Source organism: Pipra filicauda, unplaced genomic scaffold, assembly GCF_003945595.2.
Source record: "Pipra filicauda isolate LSUMZ 115617 unplaced genomic scaffold, ASM394559v2 scaffold227_size1260479_pilon, whole genome shotgun sequence".
In the NCBI taxonomy this organism is placed as follows: Eukaryota; Metazoa; Chordata; class Aves; order Passeriformes; family Pipridae; genus Pipra; species Pipra filicauda.
The window spans coordinates 265,001-283,139 of NW_024104340.1; the positions used below are offsets into that span (position 1 = coordinate 265,001).

Here is an 18,139-nt window from a genome sequence, read left to right on the forward strand (position 1 = left end):
AGGTTTTGACAGCTTTTTTTTTTTTTTAATATATTTACATAAACCGCTTTATTGCAGTAGCACTCTTTCAATAGAAAATATAAATGTTGACTTATGAAAAGATTTTTACTTTTTTTTAAAGACCATGCAGATTTTTTTGTTATTAGGAAAACATAATGGCCTGTTTGGGGAACTTTAAAAGTTACTTTATTATAAAATATGAATCAAAACACAATAAAAAGAGTCGTTATCTCTCAGAGACCATTTTGGAAGTCAGCAGTGTGCTTTCAGTAGTATGTAGTGTTGATATGTGTGGGGAGATCATGACTGGAAGATGAACTTATCCCTACTGAAGACTGCTGGAGATCTGTACAAAACTAACCTTTAATTAGATTTAAGTATGATATGTATTCACTTTGCTGACTTTGGCTTTTATTGATTTATTTATAATGGGTTAAAAGTATAGGTGATATCTCAAATCACCTTAGGTAGAGCTTTATGGCTGCCTCAGGTCTCATTGTTAATATTCTTACAGCTATTTACCTCCATCAGTAATGAACAGGCTAATGGGTCAGCAAATCTGACTGCACACTGATCTCTGGGGAGGGTTTTCACTCAGTCTTCATCTGGAGCTCACTTTCACATGTGGCCTAAGTGATTTGAGTGGCTGTACACAGAACAGTTGTCAGATAAGGTGATCAGAAAATAAGTTGTATGTGAATTAAACAAAAAAAATATGATTTTTTTGTACTAATGCATGTATTATGTGCACTACCTTATCCCTCAGAACCACTGTGTGAAAGAAAAGAAACATGGCACTGTGGTGCTGATGGTTACAGGGCAGATTTGCAGCATAGTCCATCATCTGCAGCTGGAATTAGATTTTAAAACAGCAGAGATTGTACCTGGGCTAAGCTACTGTTTGTCAAAACACATCCAGATTCCCAGAGGACTTCAGCATTTTGGGTGCTAAGCTTGTGTAGAAATTCCGTTGTAAATGTCACAGTAGGAACAGATGGACAGCAAGCACTTTAGTAAATTTTACTTATACTTTCATGAACAGAAGAGTTTGACATTTTTTACCCTAATTATAGGTACTAAGCACTGAAACATTTGACCAGAGAGCTTTTGAAAACCTTGTCTTAAAATATTTCCTGTTCAGGAGTGATTAGCCAATACAGATTTCAATTTAAATTTTAATTAAAGCTTATTTGTTATGTACTGTATTAGCTTGCAACACTTTTTTTTAAAGAAAAGATGTTATCTTTATAGAATTGACTTATTTGGAAACTTAACATAAGCTTTCAAGCCCACAGAAAATATGGTGATGTGTTTCTGTTTAAAATATGTTTTAAAAAGTAATTCACTGTAAAATGCTTTTGCAGTACTACTTTAGAAATAATTTTGGATGTCTTTAGATAAGAACCTCTTAATCCCTGACTCTAAAATCTAGATATACGAAAAACTTACAGGAATACAGTTTCAGTGCTACTCAGTTTTGTAGCCATGCAGTTCTCACACGACCTGATTATCGCTTTGAAAACATCTGTGTTGAATAGTGATAGGAAAAAGGCATTTCAGTGCTGTTGTATGAAATAGCCCTGGCCCTGCATGTAAATGGTCACAGGGTGTCTGCTGACGTCAACAGACATTGTGTGTAGGGGAGGTACTTGAAATATTACAGTTTTATCTGTGAGTGACTGTTGGGGTAGTTCCACTGATCATAATGCCTCAAAAATTTAATTTTTGAGGAGTGCCTGTCCAGTCAGTCTGGAATTTATTGAGATAATGAGTGGGTTTCTCTCAATGTAGCACCGTTCTTTGCGCTTTATGTCGATTGCATGGCTCTAATTAAATCCACGCAAGGGCTGTGCTTTATGCTGTTATTAAACAGCAGAGTGTTAAAATTGATTTAGCAGGCTTTAGAAGCAGTTACCCTGGAGAGGTGGCGTGGCCAGGAGTCGCCTGCTTCTGCAGAAATGCAGCACGAATTCAGTCTTCTCCCTAGCAGTTCTGGAGAGATTAAAAAATAATCCCTGTGTGTTGTGTATCTCAGGTGTAGAGTGAGGCTTCCAATAAATCAGCTGATGATCAGCAAAGAGAAAAGAAAATTAGGTTAAAAACTAGCATAAAACACCTCCAAAATGTGGCTGGTTTTTTTGATGGTGGTTAGAGGGAAATAGTGTGAGAAGTTGAGAGGATCTCTTGCAGTTAGTGAAGCCTGAACTCAAATCTTTCACTGTTCTGACAAATGGTAATGGTTTAAACGCATCTCATGGTGCACTAGCATCTAATGCCCACTGCCCAGACTGGTGGTCTCCTGGTCCCTCACTATGGGGAGGATTAAAAAGAAAAACAAGGTAAAGGTACAGAACTGTTGCCATATCTGAGTGTTTCTTTGTAGGGCACCAACTGGGCTGGGAGGAGAGGAGGGAATGAGCAAAGACACTGTGGGTCAAGCCATCATTTCTGATTGTAAAATGAAACTATCTGGTCAGTCTGTTGTATTGGGTACTACTGTCAGCTTATATCTCTTCCCTCTGGCATCTTCCCTGTAAGAAGAAAAGAGTGCATGGGGATAGCAGAAAGTAGAATGAGAAGATGCCTGAGGAGAGAATAGAAACCCTCAGAGTTTTTAATCGGGCATGTTTTCAAATGGCTTTAAATGTTGGCTTTAAATTTTGGTACCTATGTTACCTGTGGTGACTGGTGCTTGCTTTGTTTAATGTTGATCAACTAGTTTTCAGCAGAGAAAATAAAAAGCAGAATTGAAAGAGATCAGAGGGGAGAGAAAGATGCAGGGAGAGCTGGAGAGAAATGAATAAAAGAAGGAAAAATATGGAAAAATGGAAGGAAACTGGAGACAAAAATATTCAGAGAAAAGAGGAGAGTAGAAAATAGAGAGACAGCAATGAAAAAGAGAATCACAGCAGCAAAAAAATATATTTGAATGACTTTAAAGGCGCAGGTATGTCTTTCTCTTGAAAGCATGGACACCTCCTGGTTGGCACATAAGATACATAACACTCAGTAGAGATTTTCCAGAGGAGAACATGTGACTGCTGTGCTTGTAGGAGACAAAAATGGAGAAAGGTTAACACCAAGAATACAGTAACTGAGGGTGTCCCTAGTTAAGCAGAAGGTAGAAATGAGTACTGATGGAAATCTGCCTTTCCTGGGGAAATGCTGGAATGTCTGAGCTTGAGCCTTAGGAAGTTCAGCTCGGGGCTTCATCCAAAGCCCTTTCTAGTGGTTGAAAAGGTTCTCCATTAACACTGAAGGTCTGTCAGGAAAACAGTCCCTCCCTTTCTCTTCCTTACTTCTTCCTTACCAGTAATCCAGAAGCTTCTACTAGAAACGTTTAGTTCCTGACTTTTTAATTTTTCTCCGCAAAGATGAGAGATGTATTTTCATGGCTGACTTGGAGATCCTCCTGCTTTGTGAGATACATTGATGAACAAGGTGTATGTGAATCCACAAGACTGAAAGTTTCAGGGCAAAAATACAAGGAAATAATCCTATTCTCTCTGAGGTTCTGTAGTTCACATGTGAGAGTCTAAGCTCCTAAAGGTGGGTGGGGGGGAAAAGCTTCATCTTTACCTGAAGATAAAAAGGAAATATTCTCTTGTAGTTAAAATGATTACAGCTGAGTGTTGAAAGAAAACACTAAACATTTTGAAACTTGATAATATACAAATCAGCAACACTGGGAGAAGTGTCTGCAAGATGATTTGAGTTTCAAGGACGTAAACATACTTCATTGCTCTGATTTAGTCACCCTTGGTCATTCAGGATGTAAGTGGGAACTGATCTCATTTAGGAAATCATTGAGAGGAGATGAGTCTGAGGACTTGATTCTATCTTATCTTGACACAGTACAGTTAATAAAGGCAGGCAATTATTATGTTTTCTGGGATGTACCCTCATCTGAGGCATTGTTAATAAACATTAAAGGGCTAGTTCACCAAAGATGTTTAAGCACCTAGCTCCCATTGATTTCAGTAAAATGAGGCATCTAAGTGCCTTTAAAAATCTGACCTTAAGTGTCATCAGGAAAAAGTGAAGCAAAAGATAAGCAGGTTCTAAAAGAATAACAAGGCATGTGATTCTGGTGTGCTCCTGGTTATTACATTTTACATGTTGGGATGCCTGCACATTATAAACCAAACAAAAATGCAAAAGAACAATCTCTGCCTGTACTGCAAAAATTGCTATCACTTCTCCAGTCTTCTCTCAGACATCTTTTACAAAACATGCTGTATGGATTGAGATAAAAAGCAGGAAAACAACAAACCCAAAAATATCCCCTCTGCTCCCTTCAGCCTCTCTGACACAGCCCCCCTCCCAGTGCCAGGCTTGCCCCTCCTTTTCCATTCCCCAGAGTACTTGGTGAGCTGGAGGGGTTTGTTCACCCAGCTCTGTGTGACAGGTAAACAGTTGGTCACAGCCCTAATTACAGATGCCTTTTTTTTTTTTTTTTTTTCACTCAAACATATTCCTTCAGTTAGAGGAAAATACCTTGCTCTCCAGATTAGCCGTATCGAGAAGTTACAGTAGGTATGACACAGTCCCAGTGTGATAAATAGATGGGGATAGGCAGTGGCATACAAATGTTCACATTTCTTTTTCTTTTTTGAGGAAAAATCCTGTGCTGGAAAAATATCATGTTGGTTTGTCACTATCTTTTCAGATTTGTTGCATTTTAAAACAAAACAGAAACTGAGAGGGAAGGGGGTTGCCTTGCTGTTTATGTTTCTTTCATGTTAAGCCAACTATGCTGCTTACCTACTTCTTGATAAATATTGCTCACCTACTTCTCTTTGGGATTAAGTAAATGAAAACAAACCCTCTATAGATAACAATAATTCCCAAAGGAAGAGATTTTCACATTTAAAGGGCAAACTAAAATTTAAAATGATTTTCCTAGATTTCCGACCTAGATTCCCTGTCTTATTCTCAGTGCATTTGTCCTTTTAAAGGAACCAATATGTTTGTATAACTGATGTGAAACAAGCTTGACTCCAAAAAGATTTAACTTAATATCTGGCTAAGCATTCAGAGGGTAGTCCATCTGTAGAATGTACATTAAGGACCCTGGCTGGAGCGCAGCTAGTCATGTATGATATCAGGCACACAAATGTGACGTGATGCCCATATACTCTTGAGCATAATTCAAAGTGCCATGAAGCTCTATGGGTAGAGAAGCTATAAACACAGTTGTCACAAATGAGAAAGTCTACAGGGTTATATTCAGACTGAAGAATGAAGAAGCATTAGAACCAGCCATCACATCTTAATGAAATTGTTAATTAAGATATTGTGGGATTCATAGCTGAAGATAATATCTGTCCAGCAACCTTGCAGCATGCTTTAATTAACCATTTCTTCCCTGGAATCAAAGGCAGACTCAAAAGGGGTGTGCGCAGCCCTCAGTAAATATACAAATACAATGAAAATCATGTTACTTTTTTTCCGGTGGATTTTTTTAATCTTTTTCTTTCTTTCTAAACAGACCAGCACAGAACATGTGATTATAGGAATAAGTACACGTTTAATCTGCATAATCATCAGTCTTTCTTTATGTAAAAATGATTAGTAAATAGGGTTTTTAAGCAACTGTTTAGATTAGACATTGGCATCATAGATTAACTTATTTCTAAAACACTTGATTTTATCACTCTGCCTAATGATTTGTCTCATGATTTATTGGCTAATATGATGAATCATGTAAGATTTATTGTTTATCCTATAAATAGTGCAACAAATCATTAAACAGTGATAAAACCCAGCAGTTTCACAAGTCTACCTATGTTGTCTTCATGTACAACGTGCTTGTTTTGTACAATAATTTGATGGTTCTGTTTTCAGTTTTATGGTATCAGGTGAATAGGCATCTCTGTTTAAATTAAATGGTTTTACGAAATAATAGTGAAGTCATAATCTTATACTCCAGCTATATTTATTTTATACAGAAAAATAAAGCTTAATGCCTGATGGATAGTAAATCTGTAAATTTATTCACAATAGTAAATGTAATATTCTTTCTTAGAAACGCCTTAAATATAATGGCAGTTTTTCATATTTTAGCATGTCAGCTGTGTTTTTCTTGCTATGGTTTCATGATGCAGTTGACAAAAATGTTGCTTCTATCCTGGTAATTTTAGAGATCTGAGCCCATCTCATTCAGCTCAGCTGAAAGGTTGGTGTGGGATATTGGTGAATTGATTATATGAAATTTGGCATTCAGATAATGGGAGCGGCTTTTTTTTTTCTTAAGACATAATGGCTTCTCTTGTTGTAGACAAAGCTAAGTCTGCCTGTATACATTAGGGATGAAAGGACAGAAAATGGAACTAATATTCTTGAAAATTCCCCGAGGTCATCAGTGGGTTAGAATAGATGCGGTCATGATGATATTATATGCTGCAGTAGTAGATTTGCAGTATTTTAAATTGAATTATTTGGACTGTAGTGGTCAATCTTTATTGCTAACAGGGCCATTTACCTTCTTTTGATCTCAAGGTATTGCCACACCCTTTTCACCTGTTGCAGAATAGCTTGTTGTGCATTCATTAGATCATTGTTTCATACAAAGCACCTCCTACAATACCTGCTAATGTTAAGGACAGCTCATCAGCACTTTCAAAATCCAGTACACACTGGAAGCACCAGCCCTTTGTTGTTCATCCTCAGAAGTAAAGCTGAGCTGGTGGAGTACAGCTCTGCTGTCCCCACCCAAGAGCAGCAGATTTGCACGGTGTGTTTGGCACGTATGACATTTGTGCACAGCCCATCAGCTCTGCACGAGCCCAGGGCTCATGACCTGGGAGCTGCACACGAAAAGAGCACTTAAGAGCAGAGTGCTGCTGCTGGTTGTCCCTGATACTCCATTGCCCTGGATAAAAAGGGTCAGTGGGAATGAGACATGGACCACATACCCCACCCGGACAGCTGCATGGTGCCTGAGGCTGTAGTCGGGCACCTGTGTTACACAACACCTTTTTTTTTTGGTATGTCACAAGAATTTAGTTTGTGTGAGAGGAGACAAAATAGGATGAGCAAGAAAATTAAAGAAAGGATCAAAGAATAAACCTCTGGCAGGTTTTGAATGAGCTCAGCTCTCCCCTGACCACCATTGTGTCAGTGATGTTGGTTACTTGGTTTGCTTGTCTGGCACAATTGTAAATTCTGAGGAGTTTGGTTATTGATTACTTGTACTTTGCCATAGGTACTGTCCAGCCTGGGCACTTGGACTCGCCTCTTGTGCCAGATGCTTGTTCAGCTACTTGTTCCAGCCTGTAAAAAAACCTGAACACAAATTGGCAGAATCTGTGCAGCAAGGCTCTGAAAATCATCTCCAATGATCCAGAAAGCTTCATAGCAAGCAGAAGAAGTCCTGCTCCTTGTCACTGTGATTATGGAGACGCAGGAAGCAGGTATCCATGTATGGCACAGCCTAACGAAGTAAGTGTGCCTTGTTTGTTAACTAACTGAGCATGTCCCTTCAGTGCCCTGCTAATAATTCCTCCTCTCAGGTTTTTCAGAGGGAAACTGCCACAGTGCTTAAGATGCACCATGAATAATAAGGTGCTCTTTCTGTGCTTTGGACATCTATTTTACTTGTAGAAGAACACTGAGCACAGCTCAGCAGCTCACCAGTCCTGGGCAGCTGTACAATTTTAAAAATGTGTGGCAATATTCCATGAGTTCTTTCTGTAATACTCTGATCTAGCTGTATTTACTCTCTTTGTGTGTTATTGGCAATGCACTTTATAAAAAAAAAGAAGGAACAACAAATATGAGTCTTTGAAGGCTGGTAAGAAATAAAACTTCTATGGGTACTCCTAAGGGGAACTGACAGTGTTTGTGGGTCAAAATCTGGGAAAAGTGAAGTGAATTGAAAGGTAGGTGGTAGATGAGATGGCTACTTAGGATTGATATTTTGGTGTGTTAAATAATTAAATCCAGGAAGACGATCTTAATGACAGAAGCCAGCAAAGAAAATGTGCTTCTCTGTGCTTGTGTTACTCCATGTGTGTATAAGTAGCACAGATTTTTCCTTTGGTATAGCAATCTTCCTTGGATGGGTGCACCCTGTGGTGCATCAGCAGAGAAAGTAAAGCTGTGGATCTTTTAAGTCTCCAGTGTAATCCCAGGAGGTGCTACAACTGATTTTATTCCGAACAAGCATTTTAATCCTAAATGTGTTTCTAGAGAAATATTCTTGGTTTTCTTAGAGGATTCTCTCAGGAAAGTTTCCTGGAATTCCTCTAGATCTGGAGGTAGAACTATGGAAGAGGAGGAAAACAGAATGAAAATTCTGGATTAAAGGAAGAGGGCTTTAAAAGAATAAATGTTATCATTTAATGCAGAAGGAGGATGATGGTTTATTATACTGGACCAAACAGCTAGAAAGACCTTACTTTATAAGTGCTGACGTAGGCTTATCTCAAACCAGGGTAAAGGTTATTGCATTAAAGGTTTCAAAGCTAGGAAATTCATGTTTCTAGAGTGAGTGCATAAATCTGAGACATTTTTAATCTCACTATGTAAATAAATCTCTTCAGAAAAATAAAATTGTACTGCTTTGATTCATTTGCCATAAACCCTTTTAATTTGATTTTGATTGATAGCTATATCCCTTGCATTAGAACTTTTTGAAAAATTTTTAAGATAAGCAATTACTCCCTCCGGGTAATGCAAAGTTTTCCAACTTGTGAGGATGTGTTACTCCTGTATAAAATATAATTTGCAAATATTTTTTATATTATAATTGCATTTTGCTTTTATCTTTCACAGCATTTGTTCATCTTTCATGCCATACTTTCAAACTCTGCAATGTGACTGACTGATGTGGTAAATGCAGTTAATTTTAATTCTGATTTTTGGGACTGAATTTGTCAATCAATATTGTTCAATGGAGTAATTCAGTAACTGTCGCTAATTTCTTAGCTTTTTTTTTCCTCTTTCTTTCTCTTTTATTTAATAATTTAGAAGTGAAACTTCTCTAAGAGCTACCTGTCAATTTGGTGTTCACAAATTGAAGGATGAGTGGCTGTTGTTTGTATCCCACACGAACACAGCTCTGGTTCAGCAACAGTGATTGTCAGTAGACTTCCATCAAGTCTGTGCTTTTACCCACATTCAATAGGCAGCCAAGATGCCAAAAAAACAGAACAAGCTGCATCTTCAAGAAATAAAAGCACACGGGGAGCACGGGTAACCAGCAGTACAAGATCCAAACCAGATAGATCAAATTAATTCTGTGAAGAGGACTGGATTATATAAACACATTACATATGCCAGATATTGATGTAGGACATTATTCTCTCTTATTCACAGGAGATTCTGCTAGTGTCAATAAGAGGTTTACAGAAAGATGTAAAATGTCATCATCAAGTAGTAACTAATGTTTTAGTTAGCACCATTATTATTTCATATGCAGCATTACCTGATGGGAAAAATCCATTAACTTTAAAACCACAGTTGTGTGCTCTGTATTTCTCCTTGTTTGTTGTCCTTTCAACTTCCCTATCAACCTTTAACATCAATCAACAAATTCATCCTTTTCCAGGTGAGTAACGATCCCATGCTGACTGACATATCTGTCTGGAGAACAAGGAGTGTAGCAGAGCTGATCCTGCAGCACCCCTGTTATCTAGGGCACAGACCTTGGATATTCAGGGGAAACATCCAGAGCGGGTACACTAAAATTATAACACAATTCACCTAAATTTTCCTAGGTTTTTTTTTTTACTTTTATGTAATCCTATCACTTATGTCCTAGTACAGGAACTCAAGATATCCAGTACCCACCTACTGTGTACCGAGGCCCTCCCTGGCTGCGTGTGCAGCAGCTCTGCATGTCAGGCCTGTGGTTCAAAACGATGATCCCTTTTCTCTGTGCAGCCAAAATTATGGACTTGCCGTCTCAGTGAAGCTAATAAGAACTGACTGGCCTAAATTGGACTTGTATTCTTAGTGCATTTTTGGCAACGTCATTCCTGTCCCTCAGAAACAGCCCACATTCCGTTCCTTGTTACTCAACATCAGTGTTGGGATAGATGTGTCCCAAATGCAGCAGCTTCCCAAACATCAGCTGCCTGGAAAACATCTCTCCCCACAGCTCCCCTGCCCTGATCCCACAGTAGGTGTCTGGCTGCATCCTTGTTTCTTCTGGAGGATGGAAGCTTTTTGTTCGTGCAAACCCTGCTCCTTTTGCATCTTGGCTGAAAGCACTCCTTGAAAATAAAACAAGCACGTCTTCCATCGCAACATGGCATCGCTGAGGTTCCTGCAGCACCTTTTTCCAGTGGCTTGCTGGAAGTCCTTGGTTGTACACAGCAGCCTTCTGTTGGCCTCCATAGCTGTCATAGCTCCTTCTAAACCCCTTCCAAGCAGCTCCTTCCCTGCCTTAGGTTCTAGTCAGGTTTTTTGTTTAGATTGTAAAACAACCTGTGAACTCTCAGGCTGGTTACTAGAGGACTTGCAGTGGGGGATGCATCCTGCCCAGTCCCATATTCCTCCATATGACATCCAGAGTGGTACTTCTACTAGTATTTTACTAATCTGAACTCTTCCCCCCTCTCTCCCCCACCCCCTAAAAGTAGAAATAGTTATTTCATAAATACCCAAGTGGGCTCTAGCTTTAAGGATGACACACATTTAATGTGGCTTATGGTATATTATTCTTGCTTAACTTTGAGCTTTTGATTTAGCATTCCAGTTTAGCAGTGGTATTCCACAGGGGATATTGTTGGTTTCCAAATCTTTTGTCAGAGTAATTGAGCATAACATCTTTGCAGGTTTGTGTTTCAAAAGATGCATTATCTTTTCTTGTCCATTTGTTCTTTCCAAGCTATTCAGAACTTTAGCTTTATGGATCCTTTGGAAGAATATGAGGTTTAGGGCTGATAATTTATGTTTCTGCTGAATTTGCAACTCTGCATGTGATGATTAATACACTTTTCTCCATAAATAAGAAGCGATGATATCTGTGAATTGGTAACAAAACAGAAGAATTTCATTAAATTCTGTATTTTGCAAAAGACTTCCATCCTTTTAAATCTTTATAAATTAAACATCATCCATGTCTGGCTGGCTGAAGAATGAATGTCACATATAAGATATCTCCCTTAAATATTTTCTTGAAAGTAATCTATATGATTTACAACATATTGCAATTAACATTGACCTTTTGTCTGCTTCAAAAGAATGTGAGAACAGTTTTTTGACATCAAAGAGATTTTCTAAATTTCCAAAAATATTCCTGATGAAAGTTGTTCTGACTGGGAAAAATATGTCACCTTCATTTAAAAGTTATGGCACACTTGATGGATTATCTGCCTCTTTGCTAACCTTAGTTCATGCACAAAAGTGGATTTAAAAAGACTCTTGCAAATAATCATCTTTTAGAAAATGCAGATCCTCAGAAGTCAAAATTAAGAATCCTGTACTTCCTGTTTAAGATCAACTGACAATTTATTCAAGATCTGGAGGCTGCTATTCACTCTCCCACTTCTTTACAGCCACTTGATTGCCAGCCTACAGCTGCAGTTGAGACTCCAATAAATTTAGTCCTTTTTTTTCATCCAAAATGAAAAAAAAATGAACAAAGTTCAGTTTCCACAAATATCTACATTAAAATTTATTTTAAATATTAATATATTTTAGATCTATGAACAGTTTTGTTTTTAATCAACACTTATGAAAACGTTTGTGGAAAGCAGATAAAGGATCTGTGAATAGGATCAAATTGTTTAACACAGTAAGACGTAGAGTCCTGCTCCTCTCTATTTGCTTACTCTTTGCTCTTCCCTACTTTGGTCCCCTTCTAAAGGTTAGGAAGGCTGCTCTGGCCACAGTGTCCTGCCAGGATGTGACAAGTTCAAGCACTGTCCCCGTGGGCACTTGGCTGGAGCAGCCTCTCTTTGTAGCAGCCCTGACTTTGATGGCGAAGTATTAACTGTTGGGTTGAGGGAGGGGAGGAGAGATCAGAGCACGAGTTAGGCCAGCTGCCAGCCACAGTAAAATTACTTCTGTAACCACTCCAATATGTGTACCAGAATTTAGGGACTCCGATATATTCAGACAGAACAGTTTTACACAAAGGGTAGTTGAAATACAGTCTGGAACAAACTGCCGAAGTCAGCAGTAGAAGCAAATAGTGTAAATCAGCTCAAGGAGGAGTTTTTGAAGAAGGCAGGGGGAAGAGCACAGAGCTACTAGCTAGAAGTTCAAGTTTCAAATGATGAAACACAGATTGATTTGTATTTCCTGAGGTTATGAGGGCAGGTCTTCATGGACCATGTCATCCTCTTTGGGCTGTTAAAAGTTCATATGTACTTTTGTACTGTGTTCATTCAGTTTTAAGTGGTGCTTTTTTCCCCCCACACACTCTCTTGCTCACACAGTCTCTTTAGATACTGTCTTGCAGAGGGGAATGTGAACCACAGAAACTGTTTCCTCACATCTTGGTGAACTTCACCAAAGCCAGTGTAATCATTTAGTTACAGTGGTGCAATCAAGGGCACTTTTCAGCTTATATAAATGTGCCTGCATTGTGTTGTTTCCTGGGAAGGACCTCCTGACCATGATGGATATATTTATGGCTAAACTGTATGGGTAAGGAAATCTTGACTATCAAATCAAACATGGAAGTGTTTTAGCTTTTCAGGGTACCACTAATCTCAGAGCTGTCACACTGATGTGATGAAAGATTCATGTTGCAGGAGGGGCCAGCACAGAAACAAGGGGGGGGCAAACCCACTTTACTGCTCTTCAGTGATGAACCTCTATTTAGTCCTTGTGGACACTGATGTGTTCTTTTTGAGAAGATAAATTCTTCCATAAAACATCTTGTTTTGTGGTTTTGTTTTGTTTTGGGTTTTTTTTGGGTTTTTTTTGGTTTTATTTTTAATATCAGGCAGTTCATAAAGATATTTGTGCATGTAACAGAATCCTTTTTCCTTCTCCCACATTTGCAACCCAGCTATGCTGCTCTCTGTTGGAAGTCCTGAGCTGATTCTCCTGAACCTCTAGGAACCCTTCCTTGGTTGGATAGACCTTGCCTTGAATTTTACCTTGACATTTTTTTTAATAGATAAACATCTTAGATTGCCATTGCTAATATTACGTGAGGAAAGTGGATTGTATTTTATTTCAGTCTTAAGTTTCTAAGTCATAGGCTGTGCTAGGTCACTTGTTCATGCAATACTTTCAGTAGAAATTTTTTTAATGTACAAGTTTCCCCTTCTTTTTTAATTATCTTTTATTCCAGATCTGATAAGCAAAACACAAATGTCTTTTGTTTATTTTGATCCAAGTAAGAACCCAAAATACAGATTTTTTTACTGAGATTCCCTGTGCCTTGGTTTTCTTGCTTAAAGTAATGTTTATTTTCACTGAGATTTCTGTGAGTATTTCCAATATTTTCTGCCTCAGCATAACATTACAAAATGCTCTCTGTTCATTCATTACTGTGCCTATTGGGGTGCTGAAAGGGCATAAAATACCTCTTAATGGTTCCCACTTTCTTCCTGCGCTCAAAACCCTGTTGGAAATCAGACACGTAGTTTCATAACAAAGAAAAATAATAAGAAAATTAGCTGAACTTTGTAAATGACCAGAAATATTCAGTTCTTTCTTCACAGAAATTCATAACCTGTGCTGCACAATCCCTGCTCTCTGCTTCCCAGCCGTAGATGTGCTGGTATTGTGTTTAAAGCCCAACAGAGCAGTAGCAACAAGACAGAGCTGGCCTTACAGGAGCACAGCAGCCAGATGATTGGATCCCATTTCCCACAGGTTTCTAAGTCTGCAACTGAAAATGCCTTGTAACTCTATTAGGAAAGACCTACGGTGATCAATAGAAGCAACAAGGCCACACAAGTACGTCTCGAAGCACGATGAAAATTGCACATCCCGTGGTGCTCAAGGGACTTAATATTTTTCAGTGATTTTCTCACCCCATCCCTTGCCCTCGTTCACAGAGCAGTTCTTCTGTCTCGTGCAGCTTTATTGTGAAATGCAGCTGGGCTTGTTCATTGCCATAGTTTACTCAGAAAATCAGTTCTGTACATTTCCTAAGGTTTTAGGTAATATAGATTATTTTATTATTGGAGGAAACTTTTATTACAGTTTTCTCTAGTTTTGTAAAGATTGGTTTATATTTTAAAGTGGCATGATGCAAATTCAAAGAGAGGATGCCTGCACTGCTGAGAGAAGAGGGCAGTAGCCCCTTGCCTACCTCTCTTGCTTGAGACAAGAGGATCAAGGTCCAGAGCAAGGGTGTGGTTTGTGGAGATGATTTGAGCTGGACCCATGGGCTCAGTGTAGTGACTCAGGACCACAACCTTCCCAGATGTTCTGAGGGGGCACTCTCCCCAGATGTTCTGAGCCCGAGATGACTTGGGACAGATTTAAGGTCTGAACTAGTCTCATGGCAATTTTTTTCTCAACAGCCTTCAGAAGTGTCTCATTTTAGTGACAACTAAGAGACTGCCCGTTCTACTATATAATTATTTTTAGTTTGCTGTTATGCACCCACTACAATACATTGTTTAAAACTTTTTTAATGTGAGAAAAACCAAATGCTTTTAGGTGTATAGGGAGTCTTTTATAGACATGGTATTTAGCTCAAAGCATGTGAAAAAATGACTACTTGACTAGGTTAGCTTTGGGTGCCCTCAGGCTCTTTGAGATTAGTTTTAGATTCATATGCTATGGTCACTCATTGACCAACTGCTTCAACCCTTATACATATCCAGCAAAGGATCATTTCCCTCAGGCATGGTTTACTTTCAATCATATTTAGCAAAACTATTAAACACACTTGGGACTTGCACTGAGGAGAGAAACTACTTCATGTGTACACAACTCAAAACGATTTTCTTCTTCAGGAAGATGAAAAAACTTGGTTAAGTCTCAGTTTGTCAAGACTTAAGCTTGGTACACCCTGAAAGGGCTCTTCCCCTGTAATTAAATTACTTCTGCATTATTCCTAGTGATTTTTGACAATATTTTTGAAGTTGATGCAAAGATGCTTTATTCCTAAGCAAACAGAAAAATTAAATACTTATTTTCACTTCCAAGAGTGTTTGACAGTTGATATAGTAGTGAAATGGGAAACAAATGCTACATTGATTGCTTTTTATCTTTTTAATAGCCCTTACTTTAGCAGCCAAATTTTATTTTTCAACAAATCCTCAAACCATAAGGTTTTCAGCTTTGATGTTTTTTTAAAGGAAGTTCTTAACACACACACCCCTCCTGCTCCCCACAGTTTAGAGCAGATGAACATCCCCAATATTGGATGAAGAGTCTATGCAGAGAAAAGGTGTGAAGCAGAGAGGTTGGGTCATTGAGCAGTGCCAGGTTTCTGATCCCCCACGTAGCTCCTTCCATGTGCAGAGTCATATTGGCTCCAGTTCAGGGAAATTCAGTGCAGGAAGAGTAAGTGTTCACACACAAAGGCTGTATGTAGGACTTGTTGCTGGACCCTAAATTTGGATTTGGGAAGCGTTCCCAGATGGTCGATCAAGTGAGTATTTTTGGTTCTTAACTCAGAAAGATTCACATTAAATTCAATGAGTTCTCTTTATTACACATAAGTTTAAAGGAAATACTCTTCACTTGAACAGTGCAGCTTTGAACAGAGTAGAAAAGCATGTGAGAAGGAGGCATCATTTTTTTGTGTGCTGTCTGTGGGTGTATTTCCCTGTGCACAGAGTTATTGTTTGTGGGAGAACGCTGGGGAATTCTTGGTTATCTACTTTGGGTGGGTGTCTGTGAAAGAATGGTCTCCCAAATTATCCGAGAAGTAAACAATGCTCTCCCTTCAAGATCTATCCTAATTCAAATCCTGTGTCTGACAGATTTCACTTGGGAGTCCACACTCACCACTGCACTTTGACTGCTCAAACCAGAAATCTCTGGTGACACTCCCTCTGCTTAACCTGGCTGGCTTGTACCTGAGCTCTCTTGGATCTTTTACTCATCAAGGCATCTGCACATATTCACTCCTGCTGCCATCTCCTTCTTTCTTTGTACAGAGATCACCTGAGCTGCTTAAATGTGCTTAGAAATTTTAATTTCCAATAGCAGTGGAATTCCTTAGATTTATATTAAAAATGCCATGTTATGTTATAGCTCTGTAAGATCTTCTATAGTCAGATTTAGAAGTTTTACAGGTGCCTGTCTTAGTATCAGCCACATCCATGTTAGAATTTTCTGTAATCATACATCTTTGGTTACTGCAGGTATTTTTGGTCTTGTGCACTGAGCTGTAAATATGAGAGTGAGGTAGAATTTCTTCTTTGAGGTGGGATCAAAATGAGAAAATATCTGAGCAGATATTTGGTTCCCTTTTTTTTTTCCTTTTCATGACTGTCTTGATGTTCAACAAACAGCCAAAATTCAGAATGAAAGGTAAATTGTAGACCTAATTTTTGCTAAGTCATATGTAAAATGCCCCAACCTTTGATACTCCACTAAGTTGACTGGAATTTTAATTTTCTCTTTTCTGTCTCCCTGACAACTTTTAATGGAGGAGTTCTGTGAGAGAAGCTCTTGAAAAGACCTTGGATGTGTACAACTCCAGGAGTAATGCTAGGTTTTAAATCTCCTATTTTTGATTGTGTTTCCTGTCTTATTTAATTAGCATTGGGTTTTGAAACAACAAACAGTCTTTTTTTAACTTCTTATCTTGCTTCATGTAATGGTATTCTGGACCAAACAGACACTGAACTAAATTTTGGGAAGTGTAACTACTTTTTGGATATTTCCCTTTCTCACTGTGTCAAGGCTTGTTGAGCAGTTGCTTAAGATCACAGTCTGTGTGTTATTGTAGCTAACTACAGTGCAGTTTCAAGGCATCTATTTTTAGTCTTCTATTATTCCTCTTTTCAATTGTGCATCTTGTCATCTTCAGTTATTAGAAATTCTAAATTTCAGCATTGGAAGTGCTAAACTGTCTCTTCTACTAGTTATTCATTAATGTTTTGCAATTTAATATTTCATTGTATGTAAAAGTCATGAGACATTATAGTGTGAAAAGTACTGTATAAGTTTTATTATATTCTTTACAGCACTTAAATCTTGATGATTTTCCAGCAGAGAAAATTAGAGATATTTTTCTTACAGGTAGAATAATCAGCAGTTTAGGTGACAGTGTGTTTGGTCATGCAGAATATCAGACTTTTGGAATCATATTTTCAGTTTCTTGCAGTTAGAAAAACAGAATATGATCCTTTTAACTATAAATTAGTACATTTGGTCTTATTTTCTGGAATTTCCATAGTACATGTGGTTGGCTATACCAAGCATATTATCTCTGAAAAACCTTCATATCTTCTGAAAATATTAAATGCTTTAGAGGCTTTGAGAAGAAAACTCCAAGTGAAGGTAATGTCCTAAATGCTTCTTACATGTGCACCTGAAATAAGTAACTTAAAATGTCTTCAGGTTTGAATTTTTAAGGTGCCAAAGCTTAGTTTTGCTTAGTGATGTGATGTCATCACCCTACGACAGCACCTTTGCCTTCACACCACTGCACTGAATTCGTGTCTTGCAAAGGCAGATCCTGGCATCCTTTATTGGTTTTTTTTCAGGTACAATATCACTACATTTAAATTACTGAAAGACACTTCCTGATGATCCTTGTGCTTTCAGTTTGTAAACTGGCAACACTTCTACCCTGTACAATTATGGAAAGGTTTTTTTTTGTTGTCGATCCTTACTCTCACATATGAATAGGTTTCTAGTCTCCCTCAGCACCACCTGTAGTCAAGAGGAAAAGGAGCTCCTATGGGAAATAACTGGGAGCACCTACATTCAGATCCTGTTCTGAATCCCCTGGAAGAGGATCTTTCTTTCCAGTCACTCTGGTTTGGAAAGCAACTGACCCAGCGAGGTGCACAACGTTGAGATCTCTGGAGGTTTTGTTCGTGTGTCATGATAGTTGACTTCAAAATTGTTGTTTAGTGAGCTTTCCTCAGAAAAATATATTGACTCAAATCTTGTTTAAAGCTTAACATAGGCATACTTTATGAATGTCAGAGTTGAAGGGAGTTCAGGCAGAATTTTTCCCTTTGTGTTTGTGTGAAACAGGAATCTGAATTCAATCACGTCTAAAGTTTGGGCTTCTAGAATTAGCACGAGG

At 38.3% G+C, this 18,139-nt stretch overlaps 1 long non-coding RNA gene across 1 annotated transcript in view; it reads left to right on the forward strand.

Annotated features, from left to right (window-relative positions):
• LOC113992370 overlaps nucleotides 1–9,670 on the forward strand; it is a 26,117-nt gene extending 16,447 nt beyond the window's left edge. Inside the window, exons 4-5 of the long non-coding RNA XR_003542221.2 lie at nucleotides 7,208–7,443; nucleotides 9,554–9,670. This is a non-coding gene — a long non-coding RNA (uncharacterized LOC113992370). The remainder of the gene's footprint in view (nucleotides 1–7,207; nucleotides 7,444–9,553) is intronic.
• The last annotated feature ends 8,469 nt before the right edge of the window (nucleotides 9,671–18,139 follow it).